Consider the following 22,810-nt stretch of genomic DNA (forward strand, 5'->3'; position numbering starts at 1 on the left):
GTACTAGCTCCTATGCCTTTCCATGTAAATCTTCTACTTTCTTAAAAGCTTAGGTCATTGATTTGAGATCTTTCTTATTTTCTAATATAAGCATTAATGCTAAAAATTTCCCCTCTAAAGACAGCTTTATCTGCATCCCAAAGGTTTTGATATATTGTATTTTCACTTTCATTCAATTGTAAATGTTTTCTGATTTTCTTGCAAGATCTTCCTCAACCCATTGGTTATTTGGAAGAGTTTTTATCAATTTCCAAATAGAAGATGTTTTCCAAGATCTTTCTTGTACTTTTATTCTGTTATGATGAGAAAACACATTTTGTATTGTTTTAAATATTTTAAGTGTGTTTGTTTGTTTTGTGGCCCAGAATATCATTTCTCTTGGCAGATGTTTCGTATTTTCTTGAAAAGGATGACTAATCTGCTATGGTGGGTGGAGTGTTCTATGAATATTAATTAGGTCAAATTGGTTGATAACATTCAAGTCTTCTAATTTTTTATTGATTTTTGGTCTAATGTTATTATAGATTACAGAGAAAAATATTGAAATTGCCAACCATAATTTTGGATGTCTGTATTTTTTTAATTCTATCAGATTTTGCTTCCTGTATTCTGAAGATTCTTTTGTGCATGTACTTTTATCATTTTTGTATATTCTTGGTGAACTGAGCCCTTTGTCACTATATAATTTTTCCCCTTTTCCCAGGAAATATTCCTGTTCTGAAGTCCAATTTTCTGATATTAAAATTGCCACTCCAACTTTCTTTTTTAGAAATTTTATTTATTTTTAAAAATTCAAATATAATTAACATACAGTGTTATATGAGTTTCAGGTGTACAATATAATGATTCAACAATTCTGTATGCTACTCAGGGCTTATCACAAGTGTACTCTTAATTTCCTTCACTTACTTCACCTATTCCCTCACCAACCTCTCCTCTAGCAACTTCCAGTGTGTCCTCTCTATTGAAAAGTCTGTTTTTCTTGTCCATCTCTTCTTTTCTTTGTTTGTTTTGCTTCTTAAATTCCACATATGAGTGAAATCATGTTATTTGTCCTTCTCTAATGGACTTATTTAACTTAGCATTATACCCTCTAGATCCGTCCATGTTGTTACAAATGGTAAGATTTCTTTCTTTTTTATGGCTCAGTCATATTCCAGTGTGTGTGTGTGTGTGTGTGTGTGTGTGTACACATCTTCTTTATCCATTCATCTATGGATGTACCCTTGGGTTGCTTGCATGTCTTGGCTATTATAAATAATGCTGCACCAAAATAAAAAGCACAGCAAAAGAAACCATCAACAAAACAAAAAGACAATCTACAATGGGAGAAGGTATTTGCAAATGAAATATCCAATAAAGGGTTAATATCCAAAATATATAAAGAACTTATACAACTCAACACCAAAAAAACCAAATCTAATTAAAAGTGATTGGAAGACATGAATAGACATTTTCCAAAGAAGACGTACAGATGCCCGACAGACACATGAAAAGATGCTCAACATCACTCATCATTGGGGAAATGCAAATCAAAACCACAATGAGATATCACCTCACACCTGTCAGAATGACTAAAATTAAAAACATAAGAAATAACAAGTGTTGATGAGGATGTAGAACAAAAGGAACCCTTGTGCACTGCTGGTGGCAATGCAAGCTAGTGCAGCCATTGTAGAAAACAGTCATGGACAGTCCTTAAAAATTAAAAATAGAATTACCATGTGATCCATATTTCTTTTGATTAGTATTTGTTTGGGCTCCTCAAATTTCTAACCTGTTGTGCCAACCTCCACGACCACCAAAAGATCAACTGGTTTTTCTCTCACCCGTGTTAGCCCCTGTACTGGCACCAAGTCCAATCTTTAATCCAAACCCAAAATTAGCCAGTTCCCCCAAAGAAGAAATTGCTTGCCAGCATAAGCTTATTACAAATATTTTTCCCAATTCTGGAATATTATCCAGCCCTTTCAGCATCCACATTACTCTCATGTCTTCAAAAATGTTATTTGTCATTTATCCATTTTTCCCCTAATTGTTGCATTTGGAACATTGGCCTGATGCAACCTATTAAATTCTACCCATAAGTTTGTGTATGTGTATGTGTGTAAATATATATATTTAAGGGGGAAAAAATGTTGCACACGTGCTTACCAATGACAGGAATTTTAAAAAATGCCTTAACTGATATTTGCATTTGGAAATATGCTTCGGGGGTTTAATAGTTTTCTCATGTTTCACCATATTTGAAGCCACCTGCCTTCTTATTTTGTTGAGAAGAGCTAAGGGAAGAATAACATCTAAGGGCCTTTGGTCTTGAAAGTGAACTATGTGTTAAACGTGAGAATTGTCAAAGTACAATTGTTTAAAAATTAAGACTTGTTTTTTATACAAATATTATAGTGAGCATATGTCAAGGATTTCTTAACTCATTATTGAGAGAACCATGGAGAGGTAAAGCTGGCTCATGGGAGAATTCAAAATACCTAATAGATAGTTATCCAGTGAAAGGAAAGCTGAAATGAATTTGCTAACAGATACAAACTAGTTAATGTCCTACAGGGGTAAGGGACACAAAACCATCAGAGTTACCTTAATTCCAGAGAGAAATCTAAAGTTAAAGCCTAATTTTACAGAATATAGTCCCTAATCAAGAGTAAATAGTAATTCAAACAAAAGTAAAATCCCCTTATTTAGTTAAATAATCATTAGAGCCATTAGTGCTTTCAAGTGACATAAAAATGGTATGTAGTCATGCTTTTGCTTTATTTCTAAACATCAGAACATCTTTCTTAACAGAATTTTATAATGCGAAGCAAACTTCTCAGAAATATTAAGTTTATATACAAAAGAGCAGAAGATGTAGTATGACTATAAAGATTGAGAGATAATTTTGAGACGTTTTTTCCCCTATCATCTTTATTAACAACTTCATCTGGCCTTGTTGGAAGTGCCTTTGGATTAGAGAAATAGAAGATATTATTGACTTTTTGTTAAACTCTCAAATCGTGTAAGCCTTGAAAAATATATATGTTCTTTTTTTTCAATTTTAAACATGCAATTTAAACCATTTCCACAAATGCTTAGACCTGTGTAATCTTCACTACTAACAAGACACAGTATTTCCATCACTCCAAAGAGTTACCCTGTGCCCTTTGCAAGGTAATGCGTCCCCATATCAAAGCAAACAGTGAATTCTATCACCATATGTGAATGTGCTTTTTCTAGAATTCATATAAATATGCATTATATTTTGTGTCTTTTTTCACACCACATTAGGTTTTTGAGATGGCTACATATTTCGGTAGTTTGTTCTTTTATATTGCTGAGAAGTGTTCTATTGTATGAATATACCACAGTATTTTTCTAATCTCCTATTGATGGATACCTGGACTTTTTATAGTTTTGGCTAAAATGAATAACATTTTAACGATCATTCTTGCACAAAGCTTGATGTGGATATATGTTTCCATCTTGAATAAATGCTGGGTGGTACATTGCTGAGTTGTAGGGTAGATAGCTTTTTAAGAAATTATAAACTAGTTTTCCAAATTGTTTGTAGCATTTTATCTGCCAAACAACGAGATTATTATGAGGGTTCTGATAATATTGTCATGGGTCAGCAATGTTTTTCTATAAGGGATATCAAGTAAATATCCTAGCTTTGTGGGCCATACAGTCTCTGTTGTAATTACTCAGTTCTGCTATTGCAGTGTGGAAGCATGCACAGAAAATACATACATAAATGGCCATGGCTGTGTTCTAATAGAACGTTATAAAAAAAGGCAACAAATGGATTTAACCCATGGGTCATATTTTTCCACTTTTGCTCGGCATCATCTCCAACATTTGGTGTCACTGATATTTTTCATTTTAGTTATGTGGGTAGATGTGATTTTAAAGTTTTGCATTTCCCCGATGACTAATGATGTTGAGCATGAAATTTTATGCTTACTGGACATTTATACATCTTCTTTCTGAAATGTCAGTTCAAATTTGTTTCTCATTTTTATCTTTTTATTATTGGGGAGCAGACAAGTCCATTCCTAAATGTATGTTTGTGAATATTTTCTTTCACTATGGCTTCGCTGTTTATTTTCTTAATAGTAGGTCTTCCTGAGCAATGTTTTACTTTTGCAAAAGTTCAAATTATAACTTATCTTAAAATTCTTAGTGTTTTCCCTTTTCTCTTTATGAAGTTTTAGCTTACTTATTGTGAAGATATTCTCCAATGATTTGTTTCCTAGAAGTTTCATAGCTTTAGATTTTACATGTAGATCTGTAATCCAACAAGAGAACTGCTTAGAGAAGACACCCTTGCCTTGTCTCTGAACTTAGAGGAAAACACTGTCTCTCATTATAATGTATGATATTAGCTATTTTTTAAGATGCCATTTACTGGGGGGCACCTGGATGGCTCAGTCGGTTAAGCGTCCACCTTTGGCTCAGGTCATGATCCCAGGGTCCCAGGATCGAACCCTGCATTGGGCTCCCTGCTCAGCAAGGAGTCTGCTTCTCCCTTTGCCCTTCACCCTGCTCTTGCTCTCTCTCTCTTGCTCTTTCTCTCAAATAAATAAACAAAATCGTTTAAAAATGCCATTTACTGGAGGAAATTCCATCCTATTCCTATTGTTGATAGTTGGGTTTTTAAAATTTTTATTATCTTATTTCCTTTTCTTAAATTTAAATTCAATTAACATATAATATATTATTAATTTCAGAGGTAGAGCTCAGTGATTCATCAGTCTTATATAATACCCATGTTCATTACATCATGTGCCCTCCTTAATGTCCATCACTCAGTTACCCCATCCCCCCAGCTCCCTTCCCTCCAGCAACCCTCACTTTGTTTCCTAAGATTAAGAGTCTCTTATGGTTTGTCTCCTTCTCTGATTTCATCTTCTTTTATTTTTCTCTCCCTTCCCTTATGATCCTCTGTTTTGTTTCTCAAATTCCACTTATGAGTAAAATCATATAATTGTCTTTCTCTGATTGACTTATTTTGCTTAGCATAATACCCTCTAGTTCCATCCACGTCATTGCAAATGGCAAGATTTCATTTTTTTGATGGCTGAGTAATATTCCATTGTGTGTGTGTGTGTCTGTGTGTGTCTGTGTATACCGCATCTTCTTTATCCATTCATCTGACAGTGGACATCTGGGCTCTTTCCATAGTTTGGCTATTGTGGACATTACTGCTATAAACATTGGGGTGCAGGTGCCCCTACAGATCACTACATTTATATCTTTGGGGTAAATACCCAGTGGTACAATTGCTGGGTCATAGGGTAGCTCTATTTTCAACTTTTTGAGGAAACTCCATACTGTTTTCCAGAGTGGCTGCACCAGCTTGCATTCCCACCAACAGTGTAGGAGGGTTCCCCTGTCTCCGCATCCCTGTCAACATCTGTCATTCCATGACTTGTTAATTTTAGCCATTCTGACTGGTGTGAGGTGGTATCTCATTGTGGTTTTGATTTGTACTTCCCTGATGCAGAGTGATGTTGAACATTTTTTCATGTGTCCGTTGGCCATTTGTATGTCTTCTTTGGAGAAATGTCTGTTCATGTCTTCTGCCCATTTCTTGATGGGATTATTTGTTCTTTGGGTGTGGAGTTTGATAAGTTCTTTCTAGATTTTGGTTACTAGCCCTTTATCTGATATGTCATTTGCAAATATCTTCTCCCATTCTGTCGGTTGTTTTTTGGTTTTGTTGACTGTTTCCTCTGCTGTGCAAAAGCTTTTTATCTTGATGAAGTCCCAATAGTTCTTTTTTGCCTTTATTTCCCTTGCTTCTGGAGACATGTCTAGCAAGAAGTTGCTGTGGCTGAGGTCGAAGAGGTTGCTGCCTGTGTTCTTCTCTAGGATTTTGATGGATTCCTGTCTCACATTTAGGTCTTTCATCCATTTTGAATCTATTTTTGTGTACGGTGTAAGAAAAATGATCCAGTTTCATTCTTCTGCATGTGGCTGTCCAGTTTTCCCAACACCATGTGTTGAAGAGACTGTCTTTTTTCCATTGGACATCTTTCCTCCTTTGTTGAAGATTAGTTGACCATAGAGTTGAAGGTCCATTTCTGGGTTCTCTATCCTGTTCCCTTGATCTATGTGTCTGTTTTTGTACCAGTACCGTACTATCTTGATGATTACAGCTTTGTAATAGAGCCTGAAGTCCAGAATTGTGATGCCACCAGCTTTGGTTTTCTTTTTCAACATTCCTTTGGGTATTCGGGGTCTTTTCTGGTTCCATACAAATTGTAGGATTATTTGTTCCAGTTCTGTGAAAAAAGTTGATGGTATTTAATAGGGATTGCATTGAATGTATAGATTGCTCTAGGTAGCATAGACATTTTAACAATATTTGTTCTTCCAATCCATGAGAATGGAACATTTTTCCATTTCTTTGTGTCTTCCTCAATTTCTTTCATGAGTGTTTTATAGTTTTCTGAGTACAAATCCTTTGCCTCTTTGGTTAGGTTTATTCCTAGGTATCTTATGGTTTTTGGTGCAACTGTAAATGGGATCGACTCCTTAATTTCTCTTTCTTCTGTCTCATTGTTAATGTATAGAAATACAAGTGATTTCTGTGCATTGATTTTATATCCTGTCACATTGCTGAATTCCTGTATGAGTTCTAGCAATTTTGGGGTAGAGTCTTTTGTGTTTTCCACATAAAGTATCATGACATCTGTAAAGAGTAAGAGTTTGACTTCTTGTTTGCAGACTCAGATGCCTTTCTTTTTGTTGTCTGATTGCTGAGGCTAGGACTTCTAGTACTATGTTGAACAACAGTGGTGAGAGGGGACACCCCTGTCGTGTTCTTGACCTTAGGGGAAAAGCTCTCAGTTTTTTCCCATTGAGAATGATATTCGCTGTGGGCTTTTTGTGTACGGCTTTTATAATATTGAGTTATGCTCCCTCTATCCCTACACTCTGAAGAGTTTTAATCAAGAAAGGATGCTGTACTTCATCAAATGCTTTCTCTGTGTCTATTGAGAGGATCATATGGTTCTTGTCCTTTTATTAATGTAGGGTATCACATTGATTGATTTGCAGATGTTGAACCCCCCTTGCAGCCCAGGAATAAATTCCACTTGGTCATGATGAATAATCCTTTTAATGTATTTGTTAGATTGTATTGGCTAGTTTCTTGGTGAGAATTTTTACGTCCATGTTCATCAGGGATATTGGTCTGTAATTCTCCTTTTTGGTGGGGTCTTTGTCTGGTTTTGGGATCAAGGTAATGCTGGCCTCATAGAAAGAGTTTGAAAGTTTTCCTTCCATTTCTATTTTTTGAAAGAGCTTCAGAAAAATAGGTATTAATTCTTCTTTAAATGTTTGATAGAATTCTCCTGGGATGTTATGCAGCCCTGGACTCTTGTTTGTTGGGAGATTTCTTATTACTGCTTCATTTTCCTTGCTGGTTATGGGTCAGTTCAGGTTTTCTATTTCTTCCTGTTTCAGTTTTGGTAATTCATACATATCTAGGCATGCATTCATTTCTTCCAGATTGCCCAATTTGTTGGCATATAGTTGCACATAATATGTTCTTATAACTGTTTGTATTTCTTCAGTGTTGCAGTATTGGTTGTGATCTCTCCTCTTTCATTCATGATTTTATTAATTTGGGTCCTTTACTCTTCTTTTTGATAAGCCTGGCCAGGGGTTTATCCATCTTATTAATTCTTTCGAAGAACCAGCTCCTAGTTTCGTTGATCTGTTCTACTGTTCTTTTGGTTTCTATTTCATTGATTTCTGCTCTAATCTTTTATATTAATTCTGTTCTCCTGCTGTGTTTAGGCTTTATTTGCTGTTCTTTCTCCAGCTCCCTTAGGTGTAAGGTTAACTTGTGTATTTGAGACCTTTCTTGCTTCTTGAGAAAGGCTTGTAGTGCTATTTACTTCCCTCTTAGGACTGCCTTTGCTGTATCCCAAAGGTTTTGAACAATTGTGTTTTCATTTTCATTGGCTTCCATGAATTCTTTTAAATTCTTCTTTCATTTCTTGGTTGATGCATTCATTCTTTAGTAGGATGCTCTTTAGCCTCCATGTATTTGAATTCTTTCCAACTTTCCTCTTGTGATTGAGTTAATGTTTCAAAGCATTGTGGTCTGAAAATATACAGGGAATGATCCCAATCTTTTGGTACTGGTTGAGACCTGATTTGTGACCCAGTATGTGATCTATTCTGCAGAATGTTCCATGTGCCCTTGAGAAGAATGTGTATTCTGTTGTTTTAAGAAAGAATGCTCTGAATGTATCTGTGAAGTCCATCTGGTCCACTGTGTCATTCAAAGCCCTTGTTTCCTTTTCTTTTTAAAGATTTTATTTATTTATTTGACAGAGAGAGACACAGCGAGAGCAGGAACACAAGCAGCGGGAGTGGGAGAGGGAGAGCAGACCTCCCGCAGAGCAGGGAGCCCGATGTGGGGCTCAATCCCAGGACCCTGGGATCATGACCTGAGCCAAAGGCAGCCACTTAATGACTGAGCCACCCAGGCACCCCCCCTTGTTTCCTTGTTGATCTTCTGCTTAGATGATCTGTCCTTTGCAGTGAGTGGGGTATTAAAGTCCCTACTATTATTGTATTATTATCAACATGTTTCTTTAATTTTGTTATTAATTGGTTTATATAATTGGCTGCTCCCATGTTAGGGGCATAAGTATTTCCAGTTTTTAGATCTTGTTGGATGGACCCTTTAATTATGATATAGTGTCCTTCCTCATCTCTTATTACAGTCTTTGGTTTAAAATCTAATTTGTCTGATATAAGGATTGCTACCCCAGTTTTCTTTTGATGTACATTAGCATGACAAATGGTTTTCCACCCCCTCACTTTCAATCTGGAGGTGTCTTTGGATCTAAAATGAGTTTCTTGCAGACAGCATATCAATGGGTCTTGGTTTTTTATCCAATCTGATACCCTGTGTCTTTTGATTGGGGTATTTAGCCCATTTACATTCAGAGTAACTATTGAAAGATATGAATTTAGTGCTACTGTATTACCAGTAAAGTGACTGTCTCTGTATATTGTCTCTGTTCCTTTCTGGTCTATGTTACTTTTGGGGTCTCTCTTTGCTTAAAGGATCTACTTTAATATTTCTTGCAGGGCTGATTTAGTGGTCACAAATTCTTTTAGTTTCTGTTTGTCCTGGAAGCTTTATATCTCTCCTTCTATTTTGAATGACATCCTTGCTGGATAAAGTATTCTTGGCTGCATATTTTTCTAATTTAGTACCCTGAATATATCATGCCTGTCCTTTCTGGCCTGCCAGGTCTCGGTGGATAGATCTGCTGCCAGTCTAATGTTTTTACCCTTGTAGGTTACAGACCTCTTGTCCTGTGCTGCTTTCCAGATTTTCTGTCTCTGAGATTTGCAAGCTTCACTATTTTATGTCTAGGTTTTTGACCTATGTTTATTGATTTTGAGAGGGGTTTTCTGTGCCTCCTGGATTTTGGTGCCTATTTCCTTCTCCAGATTAGGGAAGTTTTTTATTGCATCTCATTAATTTTGTTATTAATTGGTTTATATAATTGGCTGCTCCCGTGTTAGGGGCATAAGTATTTCCAGTTTTTAGATCTTGTTGGATGGACCCTTTAATTATGATATAGTGTCCTTCCTCATCTCTTATTACAGTCTTTGGTTTAAAATCTAATTTGTCTGATATAAGGATTTCAATTTGATTAGATTTTAGTTCTTTCATTTCTTTGGTAAGGGATTCTCTAGTGTCTTCTATGCTTTTTCTCAAGCCCAGCTAGTGTCTTTATAACCGTTATTCTGAACTCCAGTTCTGACATCTTACTTAGGTACATACCGATTAGGTCCCTGGCAGTCAGTACTGCCTCTTGTTCTCTTTTTTTTGAGGTGAGTTTTTCCATCTTGTCATTCTATCCAGAGAATAGATGAATGAGAAAACAAAATACTAAAGTGGCAACCATGACCCCAGAGAAATATACACTAAACAAATCAGAAAAGACCCAAAACGGAAACGAAAGTTTTTAAAAGAGAGAGAATGTAATCAGACAGGTGAACAGAACAGATCAGTACACTGAATCCTGTGTGTATTTTGGTCTGTTCGTGAAAAAACTAGATCCCAAAATTGTAAAGAAAAGAAAACTTATATATGTACAGAAATAAAATTAAATACAACAAAAGGATAGAATGTAACTGTAAAAATGAAAATTATGAGACAAAAAAAAAAGAGAAAGAATATAAACAGACAGGTGAAGAGAACAGAGCAATACAGTATATCCTGGTGTATTTTGGTCTGTTTTTTTGAACAGACTGCATCCCAAAATTGTAAAGAAAGAAAAACAGAAAAGTAAAATTAAATACAATAAATGTATAGAATGTAACTGTAAAAATGAAAATTAAAAAAGATTTTTAAAAAAGAGTTGATAAAATAAGAAATTAATTGAAAAAAGAAAGAGAAAAAAATTAAAACAAAGACTAAAGAGTTGTGGGGAAAAAATCAACCCATGAATTCTGTATACTATCTTCCCCTAGTGCTGGAGTTTTGCAGTTCTCTATAATTGGTAAACTTGATCTTAGCTGGATATTCTTGCTGATCTTCTGGGGGAGGGGCCTGTTGCACTGATTCGCAGGTGTCTTTGTCCTGGGTGGAATTGCACCACCCTTGCCTGGGGGCCAGGCTAATTAATCCAGAGCTCTGGATTGCTCTATGTGACTTTTGATCCTTGAAGACTTTCTGGGCAGCTTTGGAGGATGAGAATGAAAATGGTGGCCTCCCAGCCTCCAATCTCCAGCCCTGGAGCCAAAAGCTCAGGACCCCACTCCTCAGTCTGCCCTCAGAGAAGAGCAGTCAATCACTCCTGTCTCCCTGGTCTCCATCTACACTCCATGCTCACCCAGCCTGTGACCAAGCGTTTCTATCTCAGGCACGCAACCCAGCTTCAAGTCTCCAAACCTTGCAGACTCCTGCACACACTGGTTCTGCTCCTCCTGGAGGAAGGAGGTTCTTGCTGTGGTTCTGCCACTTGCTGGGTCCCTGCTCAGAGAGCGGTCACCGGACTGTGCCAGGGTTCATGGTTAATGGCAACCCCAAGCTGAGATCCCACTCCTAGGCTCCCTGATTACAGCTGGCTTTCCCGCTCCAATGCCTGGGAATTATGCTGCACCCCTGTTCTTTCTGTGACTGCAGGGATCCTGAGATCACACTGTCCCATCTAGGATTCCACCCTGCTCTGCCATCTGAGTGCCTTTCAGGCAGGGACATCCCTCATCCGAGCAGACTTCTAAAAGTTCCAATTTTGCCCTCCACTGCTATATCACTTTCTGATAGCCAGCTGACAGAGGCTCCACCCCACCCCCCACGGTTTATCTTCCAATATATTGCCTCAGATTCACTTCTCCACACCTCCTACCTTGCAGGAAGTGGTCGCTTTTCTATCTGTAGAATTCCAGAAATTCTTTTCTTAGATCTCTGTTTGAGTACACAGGTGTTCAGAATGATTTGATAGCTATTTAGCTGAATTCCTGGGACCAGACAAAACTAAGGTCTCCCACTCCTCTCCCATCTTGGAAAGTCCGAAAAATATATATATTCTTATGCAGGAATAATTTTTCCAGAGAAATAGCACTCCTTCTATTTTCTGAACACCCTACCCAAGGCAAATTTTGGAAAGGCAATTATAGTTGTAATTTCTATTGCATAAGAAATAAATTACATGAGCCAAGTTATATAATGTATGTATGAATGTGGTTGCTACCAAAAAGGCAAGGTTATGCCTATTCTGGCCATTTTCAAACAGATTGGTAAGAAAACAAAACCACATCCACAAGAAAGTTACAAAATAACATAACTGAATTAAGATACCTTTAATCTCAGAGAATTGACATCCTGAAGAAGGTCATCTGAAGGGCGCCTGGGTGGCTCAGTTGGTTAAGCAACTGCCTTCGGCTCAGGTCATGATCCTGGAGTCCCTGGATCGAGTCCCACATCGGGCTCCCTGCTCGGCAGGGAGTCTGCTTCGTCCTCTGACCCTATCCCCTCTCATGTGTTCTCTCTCATTCTCATTCTCTCTCTCTCAAATGAATAAATAAAATCTTAAAAAAAAAATATTTAAAAAAAAAAAAAAAAAAAAAAAAAAAAAGAAGGTCATCTGAAAAGGAGCATAATTGAATCAGTGTAGCTGGGAATGATTTCCACATCTTTCAGTCCTTGGCTGAATCATTTAAATCCTCAACCCAGGTTTTATGCCTAAGAGTGAGCGTTAATTCTAAAAACAGTGTTATTATAAAGCCAGATGAATAACTAATGCCTGGCATAGATCTGCTTAAGTAATTTCAACCTAAGATTTGTATTGGGGTATCATTAAGTGAACCAGAAGTTAAAGCAAAGTTGGCCTTTATAGTTTCAGAGGGACTTAATGAGTTCAGAAGTAGTGTAGCGATTTTTTTTTCAATAATTGGTAAGAAAGTTACTGTGTGTGATAGAAACCTTGTATTGAAGAGATTGAATGACATTAAAGTTATTGGCATATTGCCATCAGCATTATAGAAGTGCTGTTATTTCTGAATATAAGGGCTACTAATTCTTGATATGCCTTAAAAGACATGTGTCTCACAAAATGGAATGGGAAAAATAGAACCCTTTTAAGCCAAATGAAAAGAAAATCCCCAAAAAGTTCTTGGTTAATAGGTTGACATATAGGTTCAAACCCTCAGATAATCAAAATAACTTAAAAGCAAAATAAATCTCTGGTATCTATTTTGTAATATTTTTGCACTTTGAAAATAAGGCCTTTGACCTAGGAACTTGTAGGATTTTTTCCCTATATTTTCTTTTTTTTAATTAAAAAAAAATTTTTTAAATTTCACTTAGTTTTTCCTTCCATGTTTTTACTTAAATTCCAGTTAGTCAACATACAGTGTAATATTAATTTCAGGTGTAGGATTTAGTGATTCATCACTTACAATGCCCAGTGCACATTAATAAAAGAAAGGATAAGAACCATATGATTCTCTCAATAGATGCAGAAAAAGCAAGTGACAAAGTACAGCATCCATTCTTGATAAAAACCCTCAAAAATGTAGGGATAGAGGGAGCACACCTCAAGATCATAAGGCCATATACAAAAAATCCACAGCTAATATCACTCCCAATGGGAACAACTGAGAGCTTTTCCTGTATGGTCAGGAACAAGACAGGCATGTCCACTCTCACCACTTATTTAACATAGTACTGGAAGTCCTAGCCTCAGCAGTCAGACAACAAAATATATAAAAGGTATCCAAGTCAGCAAGGAAGAAGTCAAACTTTCACTCTTTGCAGACAACATGATACTCTATGTAGAAAACTCAAAAGACTCCACCAAAAAATTTCTAGAACTAATACATGAATTCAGCAAAGTTGCAGGATATAAAATCAGCATACAGAAATCTGTTGCATTCTTATACACCAACAGTGAAGCAGCAGAAAGAGAAATCAAAGAATTGATCCCATTTACAATTACACAAAAAACCATGAGATACCTAGGAATAAACCTAATCAAATAGGTAAAAGATCTGTATGCTGAAAACTATAGGACACTTATGAAAGAAATTGAAAATGTCACAGGGAAATGGAAAAAGCATTCCATGCTCATAGATTGGAAGAACAAATATTGTTAAAATGTCTGTACTTACTCAAAGCAATCTATACATTTAATGCGATCCCTAGCGAAAATAATGCCAGCATTTTTCACAGAGCTAGAACAAACAATCCTAACATTTTAAAAAAATGCTTATTTATTTGAGAGAGTGAGGGTGAGAGAGAGAGAGCACAGGAGCAGGGGCAGAGGGAGAGGGAGTGGGAAAAGAGACACCCCTGCTGAGCAGGGAGCCTGATGCGGGGCTCAATCCCAGGACCCTGGGATCATGACCTGAGCCGAAGGCAGACACTTAACTGACTGAGCCACCAAGGCACCCCAACAATCTTAAAATTTGTATGGAACCACAAAAGTCCCTGAATAGCCCAAGCAATCTTGGAAAAGAAAAACAAAGCTGGAGGTATCACAATTACAGACTTAAAGATATGTTACAAAGCTATAGTGATCAAGACAGTATGGTACTGGCACAAAAAGAGACACATAGATCAATGGAACAGAATAGAAAACCCAGAAATGGACCCACAGCTATATGGTCAATTAATCTTGAACAAAGAAGGAAAGAATATCCAGTGGAAAAAAGACAGTCTCTTCAACAAAGGGTGTTCAGAAAACTGGACAGCAATATGCAAAAGAATGAAACTGGACCACTCTTACACCGTACACAAAGATAAATTCAAAATGGATGAGAGACCTAAATGTGAGACAGGCAACCATAAAAATTGTAGAGGAGAACACAGGCAGTAACCTCTTTGACATCAGCCATAGCAACTTCTTATTAGATACATCTCTTGAGGCAAGGTAAACAAAAGCAAAAATAAACTATTGGGACTTCATTAAGGTAAAAAGCTTCTGCACAGGGAAGGAAACAATCAACTAAGTTAAAAGGCAAACTTCGGAATGGGAGAAGATATTTGCAAATGACATATCTGATGAAGGGTTAGTGTCTAAAATATATTAAAAAACCTATAAAAGTCAACACCCAAAAACCAAGTAATCCATTTCAAAAATGGGCAAAAGATATGAATAGACATTTTTCCAAAGAAGACATACCAAATAGCCAACAGATACATGGAAAGATGCTCAACATCACTCATCATCAGGGAAATACAAATCAAAACTAACATGAGTTATCAACTCACACCTGTCAGAATGGCTAAAATAAACAACACAGGAAACAAGAGATGTTGTCAAGGATATGGAGAAAGGGGAACCTTCTTACACTGTTGGTGGGAATGCAAACTGGTGCATGCAGTCACTCTGGAAAACAGTATGGAGGTTTCTCAGAAAGTTAAAAATAGAACTACCCTAGGATCCAGCAATTGCACTACTAGGTGTTTATCCAAAGGATACAAAAATACTGATTCAAAGGGATACATGCATCCCGATATTTATAGCAGCATTATCAACAATAGCCAAATTATGGAAACAGCCCAAATGTCCATCAATTGATGAATGTATAAAGAAGATGTGGCATATATACACAATGGAATAGTACTCAGCCATCAAAAGAATGAAATCTTGCCATTTGCAGCATCATGGATGGAACTAGAGGGTATTATGCAAAGTGAAATAAATCAATCAGAGAAAGACAATTATCATATGATCTCACTCATATGTGGAATTTAAGAAACAAAACAGAGAATCATAGGGGAAGGGAGGGGAAAATAAAACAAGATGGAATCAGAGAGGGAGACAAACCAGAAGAGACTCCTAATCTTAGGAAACAAACTGTAGGTTGCTGGAGGGGAGGTGGTATGGGAGTGGGGAAAATGAGTGATGGACATTAAGGAGGGCACATGATGTAATGAACACTGGGTATTATATAAGACTGATGAATCACTGAGCTCTACCTCTGAAACTAATAATACACTTTATGTTAATTAATTGAATTTAAATTTTAAAAATCACTATGATGAATACGGAATATCACAATTTTATATGTCACTTATACCTCAGTAAAGCTGAGTTTTTTAAAAAAAAATAAATTGAAAAAGAATGAAATCTTACCATTTGCAATGACATGGGTGGAGGTAGAGGGTAGTATGCTAAGCAAAATTAAGTCTGTTAGAGAAAGACAAAATCCATATGAGTTCACTCATATATGGCATTTAAGAAACATAACAGATGAACATAGGGAGAAAAAAAAGAGAGAGGCAAACCATAAAACAGACTCTTAACTATAGAGAACACACTGAGGGTTGCTGGAGGGGAGGTGGGCAGGTGGATGGGTTAAATGGGTAATGAGTATTAAGGAGCACACATGTTGCAGTGAGCACTGGGCATTGTAAGTGATGAATCACTAAATCCTACACCTGAAATTAATATTACACTGTATGTTAACTAACTGGAATTTAAATAAAAACATAGAAGAAAAAACTAAATGAAATTTAAAAAAAAAATTTTAATAAAAAAAAGAAAATATACGGAAAAAAATCCTTGACGTTGATCTTGGCAATGATTTTTTGGATATGACACCAAAACATAGGCAACAAAATAAAAAACAAGTAGGATTACATCAAACTAAAAATCATCTGCACAGCAAAAGAAACAATCAATGAAAAGGAAAGGCAACCTACAGAATAGGAGAAAATATTTGCAAACATATATATATATCTCCAAAATATATAAGGAACCCATATAACTGAATAGTAAAAATCCAATTAATCAAATTTAAAAATGACCAAAGGACCTGAATAGACATACAAATGAACAATAGGTACATTAAAAGGTTCTCAACATCAGTAGTCAATAGGGAAATGTAAATCAAAACTACAATAAGATACACCTTTACACCTCTTAGTATGGCTAATATGAAAAAGGCAATAAGAAGTGTGGGCAAAGATATGGAAGAAAGGGAAACTTTTTGCACTGTTGGTGGGAATGTAAATTGGTACAGCCATTATGGAAAATAATATGGAGATTCCTCAAAAAATTAAAAATAGAAGCACCATAAAATTTAGCAATCTAGCTTTTGGGTGTATATCCCAAGGAAATGAAATCACTGTCTCACAGATATCTTCACTCCTATGTTCAGCAGAGCATTATTCACAATAGCCAAAACATGGAAACAACCTAAGTGTGTATCAATGAATAAATGGATAAAGAATATATGATAAATGACAAACAGATAGATATAGATGGATATATGTTTATATATTATTATTATTCAGCCATAAAAAAGTAGGAAATCCTGCCATTTGCAACAACATGGGCATTATGTTAAGTGAAATAAATCAGAGAATGACAAATGCTGTATGTTGTCACTTAGATGTGGAATCTAAAAATGTGAACTCACAGAAATAGAGTGGATTGGTGGTTACCAGGGGCTGAGAGATAGGGAGAAAGGGGAAATGTTAGTCAAACAGACTTCAAGTTATAAGATGAATAAGTTTTGGGGATCTAATATACAGCATGATAACTACAGTTCAAAATACTGTGTTGTTATAAACACATACACACACACACACAAAATTCTGTGTTGTATTTTGGAAGTCGCTAAGAGGGTAGATCTTAAATGTTCTCACCACACACACATACACACACCAAAAGGCAACTGTGTGAAGTGATGGATGTGTTAACTAAAAAAATTTTTTTAAATGGTAATAATAGCAGAAACCAGGTGGGGAGAGAGAAGATTGAGGGGTTATATGGGAAGTCTCTGTACTTTCTACCTCAGTTTTCTGTAAACCTAAAACTGCTAAAAGAAATCTATTAACTAAAAAAATTCTCTATATAGTTTCAATCATGTTAGAGTCATTGAGACTTGCTCTATAGCCCAATTTTTTTTACAGCCCAATATTTTATAATGTTTCATGTGTGCTTCATACGAAGTGTGTATTTTATAGTAATTCTTTAGATCAATTTCATTAATTTTATTCCAATCATATATATTTATATTTATTTTTGTCTGCTTATTTTATAGATTGTTGAGAGAGGTGCATTAGAAATGTCTCAGTATGTGAATTTGGAAAAAATTTGATTTAAAAATTTTGAGACTATATTATTAGGATTATACAAATTTAAAATACTTATATCTTCCTGTCCAACTACACCTTTTCATTATGAAATTACCTTTAAATCTAGTAATGCTTTCTGTATTTGGGTTTATTTGTTTGATATCAATTATGGCAACAGCTACACTAGCTTTTTGGGAGGAGTTTAGTATTTGCAATGGTATCTCTTTTCCCACGCTTTTATTTAAATCTTAATGTTTTAGATGTGTTTCTTGTAAACATCATATATAGTTATATTGTGTTATTTTACCCAGCTTGAATTTATGTCAATTCCTGATATATTTGGTTGTAAATCTATCATCTCATCCTGTGATTTCTACTTGTCTCACCTTTTCTGTTTCTTTTTCTCCTTTCTTGACTTCTTTTGAACTGCTTAATCTTTTCATATTATGCCTTTTCCAGAGTGGAAATTACACATTAGACTTCTCTTCTTTTAATGGTGACACTAGAATCTTTAAAATTCATACCTAACTTATCAAAATGTAATCAATACCTTTACTCTCCTCCAGCCCGATACCAGTTTCTTGGAACACATTAACTTTATTTTCCCATCTCCGTTTGTATGCTTTGAATATTAAAATTCCATGTTACAATTTTCTTTTCTCTCACAAGTTGTTGTCTCTCTTTTATTAAGTCATTGTTCGTTTAGTTTTACCTATGTATGTTCTTTATTCCTTCTTTGTTTCAGACCTTCCATTTGAGATTACTTTCCTCTTGCCTGAAGTATGACCTGAAGTATGTCAGTCTCAAAAATGTCTTCTCTTGATACATGGAATTCTAGGTTGACAATTAATTCTTTAATTCTTTATTACTTAATTAAGAACAGTTCAAGATATTCTATTGTCTTCTGGCTTTCATTGAACTATTGAAAAATAAGTCATGAGTACAAAAGTTACTCTTTTGAAGGTGATCTTTTACATCTGGCTTCCTTAAAGACTGTCATTGGATCATGGATCACCACATCAAAAACTAATGATGTATTGTATGGTGACTAACGTAACATAATAAAATTTAAAAAAAAAAGACTGTCATTGGTGTTCTGCATTTCACCATGAAATACCTAATCATGATTTCTTTTTATTTCTTTTTCTGTATTTGAATCATGGATTGTTGTCTTTCATCAGTTCTGGAAAGTTCTTAGCCATGATCTTTTAAAAATTGCCTGCATTCATACTCTTTCCTTTCCTTCTGGAATTCTGATAAATGTGTATTAGACCTTGTCACTCTATCCCAATGTTTTTAATGTTCCTTTCATAGTTTTAAGTCTTTCTGTGTTACATGCTGTATTTCTTCTAACTTATTTTTTGGTTCACTTATTCTTTCTTCAATTGGCTATAATCTGCTGATAAACACATCCATTACATTTTAACTGTGGTTGTTATGTAGTTTACTTTTTCTTTTTTCTTTTTTTTTTTTTTTTAAAGATTTTATTTATTTATTTGAGACAGAAAGAATGAGAGACAGAGAGCATGAGAGGGAGGAGGGTCAGAGGGAGAAGCAGACTCCCCGCCGAGCAGGGAGCCCGATGCGGGACTCGATCCCGGGACTCCAGGATCATGACCTGAGCCGAAGGCAGTCGCTTAACCAACTGAGCCACCCAGGCGCCCTGTAGTTTACTTTTTCTTTCTAGAAGTTTCTAATTGGTCATTTTGGTCTGTTTTATATCTATTATTTACAGAAAATTTCAAGTTATCTTTCATTTCTTCAAACATACTACATAGAGAGGGGTTTTAAATTTACGTCTGATAATTCTTATACCTGAATACTTTGTGCATCTACTTATTCTGTTGTTTCTGCTAGTTTTTATTCATTGTATCTTGCATTTTTCTGTGCTAGGTATTTTGACTGTGTATACCTCATTTTGTTCTTGAAAATTATTGGTGGGTATTCTTTAAGACTTATAATGAAGGTACCTGTATAAATTTCCTATTGCTGCTATAATAAATAACCACAAACTTGGGGCGCCTGGATGGCTCAGTCGTTAGGTGTCTGCCTTCGGCTCAGGTCATGATCCCAGGGTCCTGGGATCGAGTCCCGCATCGGGCTCCCTGCTCAGTGGGAAGCCTGCTTCTCCCTCTCCCACTCCCCCTGCTTGTGTTCCCTCTCTCGCTGTGTCTCCCTCTGTCAAATAAATAAAATAAAATCTAAAAAAAAAAGAAATACAAACTTAATGGTGTAAGACAACACATATCATTCTCTTACAGTTCTGAAATCTAAAATCAAAGTGTTAGCAGGGCTGTATTCCTTCTGGACACCCTAGGGAAGAATCTGTTTCCTTGCCCTTTTTTAGCTACTACAGGCTGCTTACATTCTTTGGCTCATAGCCCTTTGCCTTACTTCAACCTCTGCTTCCATTATCATATCTCTTAGTTCTGACTCTGACCCACCTGACTCCTTCTATAAGAATCCTTGTGATTACATTGGGCTCACCTGGATAATCCAGGCTAATCTCCTACCTCAAGATTCTTAATTTAATCACATCTGCAATGTCCTTTTTGCCAAGTAAACATATTCCCAGGAGCTAGGGATTAGAACATGAACACCTTTTGTTTTGAGAGAAGGGGGCATTATTCAGTCCACCACAGTACCTTCCTCAGGGAGTATTTGTGTTTCTTCTGCCAGGCTCTAATCCAGGACCATCTCAAAACAAGTTCATGGCTTGAGGTTTTCTGGACACCAGGTGATATAAATCTAGGCTATACATCTATGGGAGGATACACTGGGTCGTCACAAATTCTCATGGAAGGTTTAACCCCTTCTTTTTTTTCTTTTCAGCACCAAAGTAGTGTTCTTTGTCATCCACTGGAAGTGGGAATTAGCACAGATTTATGTGTTCTTTTCTTTTTCTTTTAAGTTTTTATTTAAATTCTAGTTAACACAGTGTAATATTAGTTTCAAGTGTACAGTTTAGTAATTCAACACTTAGAACACCCAGTGCTCATCATTGCAAGTGCACTCTTTAATCCCCATCACCTATTTCACCCATTCCCCCACCCACCTCCCCTCTGGTAACCATCAGTTTGTTCTCTGTAGTTAAGAGTCTGTTTCCTGATTTGCCTCTCTCTTTTCTACCCCTATGATCGTTTGTTTTGTAAATTCCACATATGAATGAACTCACATAGTATTTGTTTTTCTCTGACTATTTCACTTACTATAATACTGTCTAGCTCCATCCACATTGTTGCAAATAGCAAGATTTCGTTTTTTTTTATGGCTGAGTGACACTGCATTGTGTATATATATATATATATATATCTATATATATATATATATATATGTATGTATACACATATATACCACATCTTTATCCATTCATCAGTTGATGGACATTTGGGCCGTTTCCATAATTTGGCTATTGTAGATAATACTACTGTAAACATAAGGGTGCATATATCCCTTCAAATTAGTATTTTTGTATTCTTTGGGTAAATACCTAGTAATGTGATTGCTGGATTGTAGGGTAGTTCTATTTTTAACTTTTTGAGGAATCTCCATACTGTTTCCAGAGTGGCTGCACCAGTTTGCATTCCCACCAACAATGCAAGAGTGTTCTCCTTTCTCTACGTCCTCACCAACACCTGTTGTTTCTTGTGTTGTTGATTTTAGCCATTCTGATGAGTGTCCCCACCTCCCACTTGGAGTTTGACATCTGTCCCCACTATGCTACAAGTTCACCAAAACCAAATTCAAGTTTTTCAGGAGTGACAAAAACTCTCAGGCCAAAAGTGGCTTTGGTGTTGTGACTTCTCCCTCTGGGTTTCAGCTTTCCTTTGGATTTGGCCTGGCAGTTCCTTTTGATCTTGTCAGTTCTTCAGTGCTCTTAACTTTAAAATATGCATTTTATTCAGCATTTTTGGTGTTTTTAGTAAGAGCATTAGTTCAAATACTTACCTGCCATGCCACAAAATTTAAGTCCCCAAGCAAATTCTTTATAGTGAACACATATTAGTTTTGCAATTAAAAAAAGATGGGCAGGAACCTCAAGTTATTTGAAGAGGAAGATAAGTCATGATTATTATCCCCCCAAAATGAAAATAGTGATAATTATTTTCTCTGACTTCAGAAGAAAATGAATTCATAATAGTCTGAAACAGTTTGACAAGTTTAATGGCAGAAGTGTGATTTAGGGGCCCCTGGGTGGCTCAGTTGTTAGGCATCTGCCTTCGGCTCAAGTCATGATCCCAGGGTCCTGGGATCGAGCCCCGCATCGGGCTCCCTGCTCAGCGGGAAGCCTGCTTCTCCCTCTCCCACTCACCCTGCTTGTGTTCCCTCTCTCTCTGTGTCTCTCTGTCAAATAAATAAAATCTCTTTAAAAAAAAAAGAAGTGTGATTTAAAGTGCAAGATAATATTCCATTGTATGTACATACCACATCTTCTTTATCCATTCATCTACTGATGGATATTTAGGTTTCTTCCATATCTTGGCTATTGTAAATAATGTGGAAATCAGCATAGGGTTGCATATATATTTTTGAATTAGTGTTTTTGTTTTCTTTGGGTAAATACCCAATAGCAGAATTATTGGATCATATGGTGTTTCATTTTTAATTTTTTGAGGAACCTCCATACTGTTTTCCACAAGGGCTGTACCAATTTACTTAGCCATTAAAAAGGGAAGAGATCTTGTCATTTACAACAATTTGGATGGACCTAGAAGGTATTATGCTAAGTGAAATAAGTCAGAGAAAAACAAATACCGTATGATTTCCCTAAAAAACAAAGCAAGTGAATAAATAAATAAAAGGCAGAATCAGACCTATAAATACAGAGAACAAACTGACGGTTGTCAGAGAGGAAAGAGGTGGGACAATGAACAAAATGGATAAAGGGGAGTGAGAGATACAGGCTTCCAGTTATGGAACGAATAAAAGGAATAAAAGGTACAGCATAGAGAATATAATCAATGGTATTGTAAAGGCTTTGTGTGGTGACAGATGGTAGCTATACTTGTGGTGAGCACAGCACAGTATGTAAACTTGTTGAATCATTATGTTGTATACCTGAAACTAATGTAACATCGTGTGTCAACTATATTCAAATAAAAAAAAGAAACCATGCAATTTTATTGGCTACTCAAAAATTAAAAGAAAAATTACAATTGAATATTCATATAGTATTTGGTTCCACTCTATGTAACCTGCCGAAAAAATCCAGCACTAAACATCTGTCACTCATGAATGAACTTA

This window comes from Neomonachus schauinslandi, chromosome 9 (assembly GCF_002201575.2).
Source record: "Neomonachus schauinslandi chromosome 9, ASM220157v2, whole genome shotgun sequence".
NCBI classification, from domain to species: domain Eukaryota; kingdom Metazoa; phylum Chordata; class Mammalia; order Carnivora; family Phocidae; genus Neomonachus; species Neomonachus schauinslandi.